Below are 12237 nucleotides of genomic sequence, written 5' to 3' on the forward strand. Positions count from 1 at the left end.
AGAATTTTTCCAGGGTGGAAGGATGTACTAGCAAAATAAAAGCAAAGGAAGCCAAAGTGTTTTTTAAGGCACTTTTGAGTGTTTAGTCCCTTCTGTTTGAATGGATTGGTCAAAAAGGAACAAGTTTTTAGAATACCCAAAGCATTTGCTTAAAGTTATGATTCAAATTGCTTAGGCCAATTTGCTTGGATTTAATAAGGAGTTAAAATCAAGCCTGACATTAAAAACCTCTAAGGAAGGAGATTCCACCACCTCCCTAGGTAACCCATTCCAGTGCTTCACCACTCTCTGCGTGAAATTTTTTTTCCTAATATCCAACTTAAACCTCCCCGACTGCAACTTGAGACCATTACTCCTTGTTCTGTCATCTGCTACCACTGAGAACAGTCTAGGTCCATCCGATTTAGTTGGGAATTGGTCCTGCTTTGAGCAGGGGGTTGGACTAGATGACCTCCTGAGGTCCCTTCCAACCCTGATATCTATGATTCTACGAAAATCCAGAATATGGTTACTTGAGGTCAAACTAGAGAGCATAGACTTAGCAAGATAACCTACAGTTACTTATATTAAAGAATATAAGGGGAAATACAATCTTTCAGATGAGATCTCAGCATTTATCCTTTTAACTGTGGGATGGGGGAAGAGTTCTTTCTGCACAGCTGTTCTTAGAGATTGATGCACTTCGGATTTTCCAACTTCTTACTGGGTTCAGTCAACTCTAAGGTTCCACAGGGTGGCCTTGATTCTATATACTCTGATATCAGGAATCCTTGGGGAGGGCCATCCTCTGATTTTTGTTGGATACATCAACTTAGTGCTTGGCTTTCTGCTGGCATCCAGATCCCAGATCACTCTGAGTCAGGAAGAGCAGGGACTTGAACTTGGGTCTCCTACATCCTGGGCCCATGTGCTAATGACCAGGCTCAGACTCTCAACCTCCCTGTCCTCCCCCCAACTTTTAGACAAATCAGCCCATTTTGACATTTCATTGAATTATAAGTGTTACAACCAGCTCTATTCCTCTGTACACAGCCACCATTCATACCTACTCTTGGGCGTTAGGGACTCCCATATGAAAGGAAATACAGTCCAGGAGAACAGCTTTGTAGTGCTAAGCTGTTCTGGTGAAAGGACTTAGTCACTAGAGACTATTTGAATTTTTTTACCCAAAGAAGGCAACAGCTGGGCTTTAAGATCCAGGCTAGTGCCAATTAATCATTAAGATGATAGTTTCCATCTCTCTTTCAGTCTAGGTGTTTCTTACCCACGGTCTTCAACCAAGAGATAACTACTGAATCATGGTGCCCACTAGATCACACAGCGACACTTCTGCCTCCTTAGAAGATCTGGATTGATCACAGAGATCGAAATATAGTTTCCTGTCTATTGTACAGACTAGGAAAGACAGGTCAATAATTCCTGTATTTCTTGTATACATGAAAGATTCCCAAGAAAGTGAAGGCAAGTGAATGGCTGCAACAAGCAATGATAACCACAGCACCATCAGAGGCTTCTCTCTACACTTGTAAGAGAAAACACAGGCCTAGGACTTGAGTCATGAGTTTGGCAGCCACGTCACACAGTCAAATTCATACCCTATGATCCCATCTTTGCCACTCTGGTTATGTTTTCTGGAAAATTCCTGGAATGTTGATCTGCATCAAGGATGGAAAGAGGTCCCACCACACTATCAGCCTTAGCTTCCCTGAAAGTAGGTGCTGCTTCACTGAAAGAGGTATAGTATTAGGGAGCTTGCTCTGAGTTAGTCCACTCACCCATCGAACATGTTTGTGAGACCCAATAGTTCACTTAGTCAGGCCAAATGAAAGCTTTACAGACTCTGCCTGAAGATAAACATGCTCCCTGTTTGTTGATTAGATGCATGCAACATACATACCATGACTAGAAGGCACATCTCTCTTCTAGGGTCTATGCAGAGGGGTAAGTCTTCTGTCCTCCAAGTGATCCACAGTTCCCAATCTCGCAGCAACTACAGATCTTCCTGGGGCCTTCCACAGGTGACCAGCTGCAAGGGGAAGAGATGGCAACATTAACAGGGAGAAACCTTGGCTTTTCAACTGCTTTCCATTTCTCTCTTCCTACCCCATCCACCCCTCAAAAGTTTACTTATGTATTGTTTGCTTTGTTGAGGTAACAAGCCTTGTTCAAAGAATCTGGAGCTTGGTTGGCTGCAGTGACCTTCATATGGCATGTAATATAGATCTAGGGGCAATTGTGAATAGAGGGATCAAAACTGTCAGAGTGGGACAACTGTCAGAGTGGGACAACTGTCAGAGTGGAACTTAGGCCTCTAGTCTGGAGTAAAGGAAATAGATCTTCTAGTATCTCCAGCAAACCTGAAAATGTCAACTGTGAACTGAAGGGTATCTTGCTGAGGCCATGGGGATAAGAAAGTTGAGGATGTATCATCTGATCTCCCATCTACTAGATACCTAGGTTGAAAAGATCCTGGTTAGAGCTATCCTCTAATCACTAGCTCTTTACAAGGTATGTCAGGCCATGAAAGCCCCTCCCGCCGAGATCCTACCCATTGAAGTTGATCACATATTGGAGAGTGGAGTCCCGCTGTGGAATTAGCATAGCTACACAACTATCAGTAAAGTGCCTTAGCACAACATGACTTCCAGTACTGACATCAGCTTGAATGTGAATCATATCCCAGGTGGAATCCACTGGAGTTCCTCTCAGCTGCCCAGTCATCTGCAAAAGCCTGACAAGCTGTGTGCTTTGATTTAAAAAAGGTGAGTCAAGGGAGATTGTTTCCAGCTATTGGAGGAGGAGAGTGGGGGTATTTACTACAGTGATCATTACAAGATGCAGCATCTTCTCTTTCCAGAAGAAATCCCATGCATTCTAGCCAGACATATCAGGTGCAAGAAGCAGTGCATGCTCCAGGATAATTGCTGGTCCCTACTGAGCTACTCCCCCAGGAAGCTTTCATCACTCCCCGGCATAGAAAGTAACTTGAACTGGAAACCCAAGTGTGTACACAGACATACTAGACTCCTCTGCCTTCGAGAGACCCACTAAGGGGTCTTTTTTGCATGTCATCTGCTTCATGCTGCTATGATTTTGGCTACTGCCAAGGAATTCCTCACATTTTTCATACCACCTACCATTCATCAGATACAAGGAAAAACCTAGCCTGTCTTCTGCAGATAGCGTAGACCTGAAGAGAACCCATGTTGGCTTGATTGCTTTCTGCTCACATTGTTTCTCCTGAAAGATAGAAACCCAGAGTCCCCCATGTGCATCACCACTGGGATCTATTAGGCTCCTGCATGGCTGTTGCCTAACCCTGTAGGCGCTAAAGTCAGGACCTGACTTGCTGCTGCAAAAGTTCCCTAGGAAATTCTGGGGCATGCATACTTCTGCCTCCCTCCAGGCATCTGGACACCTATCTCCCGCCTAAGCTACAGAGCAATTCACAAACAGGGGGCAGATAGGCATGTAGCCACCTCAGTTGCATGCAGGGGCAAATCCAGTAGATGAGCTCAGAGGTGCCATTCAAAATTTGATTGGAGGAGGTGGTGATGCCAACCTTAACTTTTAGCCTGGTGGTTAGAGCACTCACTTGGGATGCGTGAAACCCTGGTTCAATTCCCCCCTCTCTGCCTGACTGGAAGAAAAGAGATAGAGTCTCTGTTCAAATCTTCCCCCACCTCAGGCAGGGAGGGGGATATTGAATCTGGTCTCCCATATCCCAGGTGAGTACTCTAACCACTGAGCCATGGGATAGTCTGATGTAGGGCTCCCTCAACCTGTCCTGCTGAAGCTGGTTAAGTAATGAAAGAGTGACTGGAGCAGAGGGATGGGACCCAGGGTCTCCCACCTCCCAGATGGGAGCCCTAGCAACTGGACTATAGAGACTCTCTCTCTCTCTGGCCCAGAGCAGCACCAGCACTACCACCTCCTCCTCTGGAGGTTGTGTGTGGAGCAAGGCAGGTGCTGAACTTGTTCTGGCAAGGAACATCTTAGGTGCTTAAGCTGCCTGACTCCAGGAAGTAGGTTCCTGTTTGTGGAACACTAGCAAAGACAGGCACCTTCCTGCAGCCCAGACTTATGAGACTTTGGAATGTTCACAGCTGTTTGCTTGAAGAGAGAAACAGCACGCTCACACGGCAGAGGGGGAGGGGGAAGTCCATGTTCAGCAGTGGCTTTTCTGGTCTGATGGCTATTTAGGAGTGCATAATTTGCATTTAGTGAATGAGAGAAGGGTGGGGGAAGGGGTCAGAACTTTTAAAATGATTGAAGCTAGGCACTGTGTGTCTTCCAGTCCTTAGAACTTGCAAGGCAGGGAGCTGAGAACAGTGTCAGCTCCAAATATCCATTCTCTCTGTCTCCCCCAAGCTCCCTCTCACATTCCACCCCACCCCCCTCTTTTGAAAAGCACGTTGCAGCCACTTGAATGCTGGGATAGCTGCCCACAACGCACCACTTCCAACAGCGCTGCAAATGCTGCAAATGTGGCCACACTGCAGCGCTGGCCCTACACAGCTGTACGAACACAGCTGTAACTACCAGCGCTGCAGAACTGTAAGTGTAGCCATGGCCTGAGGCACTCAGTGTTGCAATGCCCATGTCTAGATCCCTCCCCCCCGCCCAGTTGCTAAAGCAGAACCAAGACTGGCAAGTGAAATGTGAAAGATGAGATTAAAGTGCCTGACTCACCTTAGATAAGAACACTCAATAGGAATCACAGCTGGATTTGTTCCTAAGGCCTTGGCTACACTCACACTTTACAGCCCTGCAACTGCGGTGTGAAAAAACACCCCCCTGAGCGCTGCAAGATATAGAGTTGTTTTCAGGGGATGGGTTGTAAAAAAGGTTTGTGCTGTCTGGTGTCATGTGGAAAGATTCACATATTGAAGGGAGAGAATCTAGTATAATTAATCCTTCATTTAAAGACTATCAGATCAGGAAGGCATCTAGCACTCAGGCTATGTTTGGGCCTTAAGTGTTAGCTCCATGGCAGGGTAAATCCTGCAGAAACATTTGTCACCATATGCCATGGAAATCTGCAGCTCCCTGAGGAGATTATAAACTGCAATCAGTAGTTTCTTCTAACTTCTACAGAAGTATTAGAAATAGTGATAGTCAGGTTCTTTTCCCCAAATTGTAGACCCACAACTGTTTGGAATCAGCTGCTGGGAAGAAGTCCTCATCCACTTTATTCTGGTATGGGGCTCCCATCTCTTCTGTAGATGCTGTTCCAATGTGGATAAATAATGAATGAAGGACTGGAGCAGAGGAAGTGGACCTGGAGTCTCCCACTTTCCAGGTGGACGCCGTTACCACCAGACTACAGAATTAGTCCCCTTCTTTGGCTGGCCCAACCACCATTTAATGATTTATCCACAGTGGAATAGTCATTGGTCATCTCCCATTGATTAGCTTAAGAGCCTCCCCAACTAGCATGCTGGCTTCTTTGGATCACATTGTAAGGCACCTGTCCCTCCCCGTGCAGTGTACAGGGAGCCTAGACACCCAGTGCAGCTTTGTGGATTGCAGTGATGTTCCCATGATTTTCAAGGTGCCTAAAAGTTAGATGCCACAACACCCAACATTGCAACCCCTAAGTCCCTTTGAGGATCCCACCCCAATACCCATTAAAGTGTCTATCTCACTCCAGTGTCACATACTGAAGTCACAACACAATGCAGTGCACTCTCAGAACTAGGGTGACCATATTTCCCAAAGGTAAAACAGGCCTGAGCCACTTACCTAAGCTACGTCTCTCCCTCCCTGCACGAGGTTGGCGTCGCTGCTCGCTCAGACCCTGCCTCCCTCTCTGTGCAGGGCTGAGTTTGCCACTCACCCCCCTATTCCTTTGCACTCCAGCTTTTTGGCAAAAGTGGGCACTGATCAAGTTGGCAAGAGCAAATAGGACAAATGCCCACTTTTGAAAAAAAAATCAGGATGACTGGGACAGGGCTCAAAAACGGGACTGTCCCAGCCAAAATGGGATGTACAGTCACCCTAGTCAGAATGCTGTGGCACAACAGCTTGACTCCCTGCCGTGCTGTTGTCTTCTTACAGCTGGCTGTAGGGAGAAGCTGAATCCCAGCAGCTTCTCTCACCTTCACAGGAGGAGTAAACAAAGGGCACAGACTGTCTGTACTGTGCTTCCTGTTCCACCTTGCACAGGTCAGCTAGCACTGTGACTGCACTTGTGCTGAGAACCCTGCCACACCAATAATACCTCCAGGTTCTGTTGTTTTAGAGGTTTCAGCATTACGCAAGCCAGAAGAGTTTTCTGGTTATCCACAGCTAGACAGAGCTAAGGGAGGAGTCATTAGATCCTGACCATGCAAGCGGACTAGAATTGAACAGTTTAATTTTGAGAGATCAAGTCCAGTCCTTACCTGCAGAACACTGCCACATTCATGCAGCCCCATCTGAAAGATAACCCTGTTGGCTGCAGCATTCAGAGCAGAGTGCTGGCAAGCAGCTGGGCCAAGGCTCAGATCAGTAGCTTTGACCAGGTGGCCTGTTCCAAAGAGGCCCTGGTGCACAGTTGTTACCATCTGAGACTTTTGGCATTGCAAGGTAACAGATTGCCATGAGGGCACAGCTCTAGCTAGAAACCACGGAAGGGATGGAGCAGGTGATGGCACATAGGACCATCGTGGGGAAATATTAACTCTGTTTGAGAGTCTCCAGCCCTGCTAAAACACTCTGAGACAAATCCCACAGGTTAGAACAATGTATGGTACTATAATAATTATCAGAAGCAGAAACATCCGCTTCCTACTTTCACTCATTCTGAGTATTTCACCCGAGGAATTGCACCATACACAAAGACTGTTGCTCCGAATCCCTTTATACCCCATGCCCATTCACAGCTGCGTCAGTTAATTGACCTTCTCTCAGGCTGTAGTAAGTAATCTGCAGGTAAGCAGAGCCCTTTCTGGTGGCCAGAGCAGAATTTGGAGTAGGGGGAGTAATGAGAACTTGTCCCACTTGTCCCTATCTTGAGCTGTGTGTGGGGAAGTTCCTGAAGGGTTCTTGGAAACTTATTGCTAAACGTTTTTAATTTGGATGGGACGTATCAGTTGTAGTTAGTCTGTGATGCTGCTAAATATCAGAAGGGCTTTTTCATATATTTTATGCAGTGTACATTCAGTAGTAAATTAACACCTTAAAGGTTGGTGGCTAATTAGGAGAATAAATGTCATTAATTGTAGTGGTAAGATTCTAACTGAATTTATCCTTTTTTTCTAGCAAACATAATGGACAGCTGCTCCCATTTTGCCCTGCATGACTTTTTTAATCCTCACAAGCTGGAAGATGCATTTTCCTGCATACTCGCATGACCCTAGTACTGCAAACGGTTATACCCTTACATACTATTGAAGTGTGTAATGTTAATCACTTGAGTAAATGTTTCAGAGCATACAAGAAGGTGTAACTAGAGCCAGAGACTGAGCCTATATGCTGCTGTGACGGGTTGGATCACATAACCCCCCTTGGGAGCTGCCATCGGATGTCCTGAGACTTCTACCCCTGCTTTCCCTCCCAGCTCAGGACCCCAGCACCCTGTCTTGCTGAGTGAGACACTCCCATCTGCTCCAGCAAAGACCCAGGGTCTGAATTACTTGCCCCAAATCTGCAGGTTTACCTGAAAGCAGCTAACAGAAGTGTTTCTGTCTTTAACACTCAGATGCCCAACTCCCAATGAGGTCTAAACCCAAATAAATCCTTTTTACTCTGTATAAAGCTTATACAGCGTAAACTCATAAATTGTTCACCTTCTATAACACTGGTAGAGAGATATGCACAGTTGTTTGCTCTCCCAGGTATTAATACATACTCTGAGTTAATTAATAAATAAAAAGTGATTTTATTAAATACAGAAAGTAGGATTTAAGTGGTTCCAAGTAGTAACAGACAGAACAAAGTAAGTTACCAAGCAAAATAAAATTAAATATGCAAATCTATGTCTAATCAAACTGAATACAGATAATCTCACCCTCAGAGATGCTTCAGTAAGTTTTTTCCTCAGACTGGACACCTTCCAGGCCTGAGCACAATTCTTTCCCCTGGTACAGCTCTTGTTCCAGCTCTGGTGGTAGCTAGGGGATTCTTCATGATGGCTCCTCCCTCCCGTTGTTCTGTTCCACTCTTTTATATATCTTCTGAATAAAGTGGGAATCCTTTGTCTCTCTCTGGGTTCCCACTCCCTCCTTCTCATTGGAAAGACACCAGGTTAAAGATGGATTCCAGTTCAGGTGACATGATCACATGTCACTGCAAGACTTCGTTGCCCACTTGCCAGCACACACGTATACAGGAAGACTTACAGGTAAAACAGAGCATCTGCAGACAATTGTCCTTATTAATGGGAGTCATCAAGACTCCAAACCACTGTTAATGGCCCACACTTCGCATAATTACAATAGGCCCTCAGAGTTATATTTCATATTTCTATTTTCAAATACAAGAGTGGTACATTTATACAAATAGGATGATCACTCAGTAGATTATAAGGTAATGATATCTTACAAGAGACCTTTTGCATGAAGCATATTCCAGTTACATTATATTCACTCATTAGCATATTTTTATAAAACCATATAGACTGCAACGTCATATTGCACATTACCTTCTAGCTACTATTGAAGCAGTTTTGTAAAACTCGGGTCTATGCCAGGGATAATCAATTATTTTTGTCAAGGTCCAAATTTCTTGGTCAAGGTACAGTCAAGGTCCAGATTCCAGAGAAAATAATAGAAAAACAACAACAACGATAAATGATTTCTTTATCGGATGATATATATGATTCATTTATAATGATTTATCGGATGATTTAATTGGGGATTGGTCCTGCTTTGAGCAGGGGGTTGGACTAGATGACCTCCTGAGGTTCCCTTCCAACCTTGATCTTCTATGAGTCTCTGATAATAATAAGTAAATAAAAAGATTTTGAAGTCCATTCAAAACCATTGCCAGTCCAGATTTGGCCTGTGGTCTGCCTATTGGATACCCCTGATCTATGCTAATGTGTCCTGATGTAGGACTGGGGCCTGACCCTGCATAAGAAAACTTGGAGCTTTTCAATTCTGTCATCATAGGAACTCCAACCTGATTGTCAGAATAATGTGCTATCCTAGTATGGGATAACATACATAGTACTTAATGTTTTAAAATACTTTCCTTCATGCTGCAAAGCAATAATAAATAAATAAATACAAGTAAAGTGTAAAATAAAGTGCAAAAGAGGGACTTAGTTAGTACAACTTGAGTGAATCAAGTCTTAGAGAGAAACTAACTACTTACCATGGCTGCTTCATTTATAATAATTATTCAGAGCGCATATCAACTGAGGCTGGCTGAGTTTCATATCATTATAATTTATTCCTTATTTTATTGCCCAATCAGAGCAAAGTTGCAAATCTATAACTTACTAATGAAAATCAGCCAACCCATGCTTCCAAAATGATACTTTTTATTGGAATTCATGTTGTATCTAGCCTGGTGCTAAATTCTATTATAATAAAATTGTGTGAGTCTAGAGCTACTTGTTTGTTTTTCTGTATATTCACACCATAGCCATTGTCTTCTATAGAAAGGGAGTTGTATTCTCCACCAGTGTAAATCAGCTTAGCGTCACTGCCTTTGGGAAAGCTACACTGGTTTATACTAACTGAGAATCTAGCCATGTTTTATAAGAAGGGTATATACTACTTCACTTAAAAATACAAAAGCAAATTACACTTTCCATGAAGTCAACAGAAATTCTGTCTTAGTAACATTATAGATCTCTTACCTATTGGGATATTGTAGTTTTAACCACACAAACTGTACAACACAGAAAGAGGTTTCTGAAATATGAATCCCAAAATAGTGGCATTTCTTTTCTGTATAATTCTCAGTGTCTACCAGTTAGAATCAGGACAATACCAAAGCAAACATTCTCTCTAAGAGCCATATTCTGCCACCTTTGCTCACATCGAATGGTACCTTACTCTGTGAGCGGCCTCTTGTCTTTCCCTGATTTTTAAAATGTACAGCTTGCATGGTGGGTTCTCGGAGAGTAGATGCAAAGATGTCTTCGAGTCAGAAATGCTGGCTAGACTAAGAGCATGCAGGTTTTTGATTTTTACAAAACTGAACTTAAATAAAAATAGTGCATGATTTCATTTAGTGTGTGAATAAAACAAAAGCATCTGAATGAATTGATGACCACATCTCATACTGAAACACAAATGATCTACTGCCGATGCTTTAACACATTGTACAGACTATATGGGAAAGAAAATGGACATTGAGAGAAGATGGGATAGAAGCTAACGGCTGGCCAGCAATTCTAAACTTTTGCCATGCCATGACCCCATTTTGCAGCAACAACAACAATAAAAACTGTGTTTGGGGATGGACCCCCATAGTTTCAGGACTTTACTCTGCGCTAACCATAAAAAAGGGCCAGTGTTTGTGATGCTGTTGGATCTACAGTTGGAGAACCCATGGGCTGAAGAATAATATGGTGAAAAACACATGGAGGGCTAAATCATTCCAGGAAATAGATGAAGATCTGGCCCAGTGGGGCAGACAACTCAAAAATAGAGCAAATCATGGTGAAGGAGATACTGAACACTGGAGGAATGATAATAGCTATGGATTGGCAGGAAAAGAGAAAATATTGACAACTCTTATAAGAGAATGGATATCAATAAACAGCAGGTATGCCAAAGAGATGAAAATCAAGCGGTAACTTTGTGTGACTTTCATGACTGTATTTGGGCTAAGTCAGTTACATTTGGATGGTGCTGCACTGAGGCATTCATCCTGCCCTGGAGAGGAGGGCAATGTGTTGAAGACCAGTGCAGGCAAGTTCAAAAGAATAAATAATTATGATTGGATAGTTCTTTTTTAACCCAGAAGAAAAGTAAAATGTATCAAACTGGGTGACCACGCACAGGTATTGTGTAGAGTTAGGATGGAGCCACTGGGTAATTCATATGGTGTGCTGATAAAAGGAGGACTGTGTATAGCCTTCAGAAAGATCACTACAATTTTCTCTATGCTTGAAAATTACTGTGAAAACTGCATCTTTCTTTTTTACTGCAAACTCAATTCTTACTCTACAAATTAGAAATTGCCTGTAAGGAAACAAGAAGCTACAACTGCTTTTGAATTCTATTAGGAGAAGCCATCAGCTTCCTACGGAACAAATAAACTAACCATAAAGTGTAGCAGCTTGACATTTCTTTTCTTTTAATGTTGCATGTCTCATTTCCATTGTTTATTTCAGAGAAAGCAGCAGGAAATCTGTTTTGAATTTAAAGTTTGTGACAGTAGAGACTAAGGCAATAGGTGATTTAACTTTAAGGTTGGTATAAAATGAGTTCAAAAGAGAGCTCTTTCTGGCAGTAAATAAAATTAAATAATCAAGATAAGGAAATCTATATCTCCATTGTATAACTACTTCCTTTAGCTAGTTCTTGAAAGGCTGCCAGTAGCAACAACTTAATAAACCAGAAAGCGCAATAATATTTGGAACTTCACCTAAATAATGCAACAGTCAGAAGAACGGGACAAATACATTCCAGAGAAAGGCTGTGTCCAAAGCAAATGGATTCTGCTGAGGGGCATGAGATAAAAGGTGAGATTAAGCACATTTTAAAGTGATGGAGAAGCTACTTTGAATGTTTGAAAAACAAGGGATGTCTGTCAGGGAAATAAGTTGAACATTGTGTAACAGTGGTTTCCACTTTTGTAAATAATTATTAGTATCTGGCTGGTGTATTATGCCTCACAATCTAGTCTGAAGCAATACAAAGCTGGAGTTAAGGTCGCTGTTGAGAGTAATTATGTTACTATCTTGGAAAATTAGAAATAATTTCTCATAGAGAATTCTGGCATTGGCAGAAGGTAGAAGAGGAAGAGGATTTCTGTTCAAACTCATTGCCTACCCCAGAAGCAAACACACACAATCTGTCCTTTTGCTTCCATCATCCATTAATTTTTAATTTAACCCATTGAGCACAAATATTTAAAACATAGGAGGTAAAATCCTGATCCCACTGTAATCAACAGGAGTTTCGCCATTGACTTCAGTGGGTATAGGATTTTGCCCAGGGGTTTCTTTATGATCCTTTTCCAGACCTTTAAGATTTGTCTATGTGGGGAATTACTGTGTGGCAAGCCAGGATCGATACTTCCATAGCACTTTCCAGTGGGTTTGGATCCTTTTTTCTTCACCCAGCCTTCCAT

General features: G+C 42.9%; 1 pseudogene; it reads right to left on the reverse strand.

Annotated features, from left to right (window-relative positions):
• Positions 1-1929: 1929 nt before the first annotated feature.
• Positions 1930-6548, reverse strand: LOC115654508 (annotated as a pseudogene).
• Positions 6549-12237: the final 5689 nt, after the last annotated feature.

Source organism: Gopherus evgoodei, chromosome 7 (assembly GCF_007399415.2).
Source record: "Gopherus evgoodei ecotype Sinaloan lineage chromosome 7, rGopEvg1_v1.p, whole genome shotgun sequence".
NCBI classification, from domain to species: domain Eukaryota; kingdom Metazoa; phylum Chordata; order Testudines; family Testudinidae; genus Gopherus; species Gopherus evgoodei.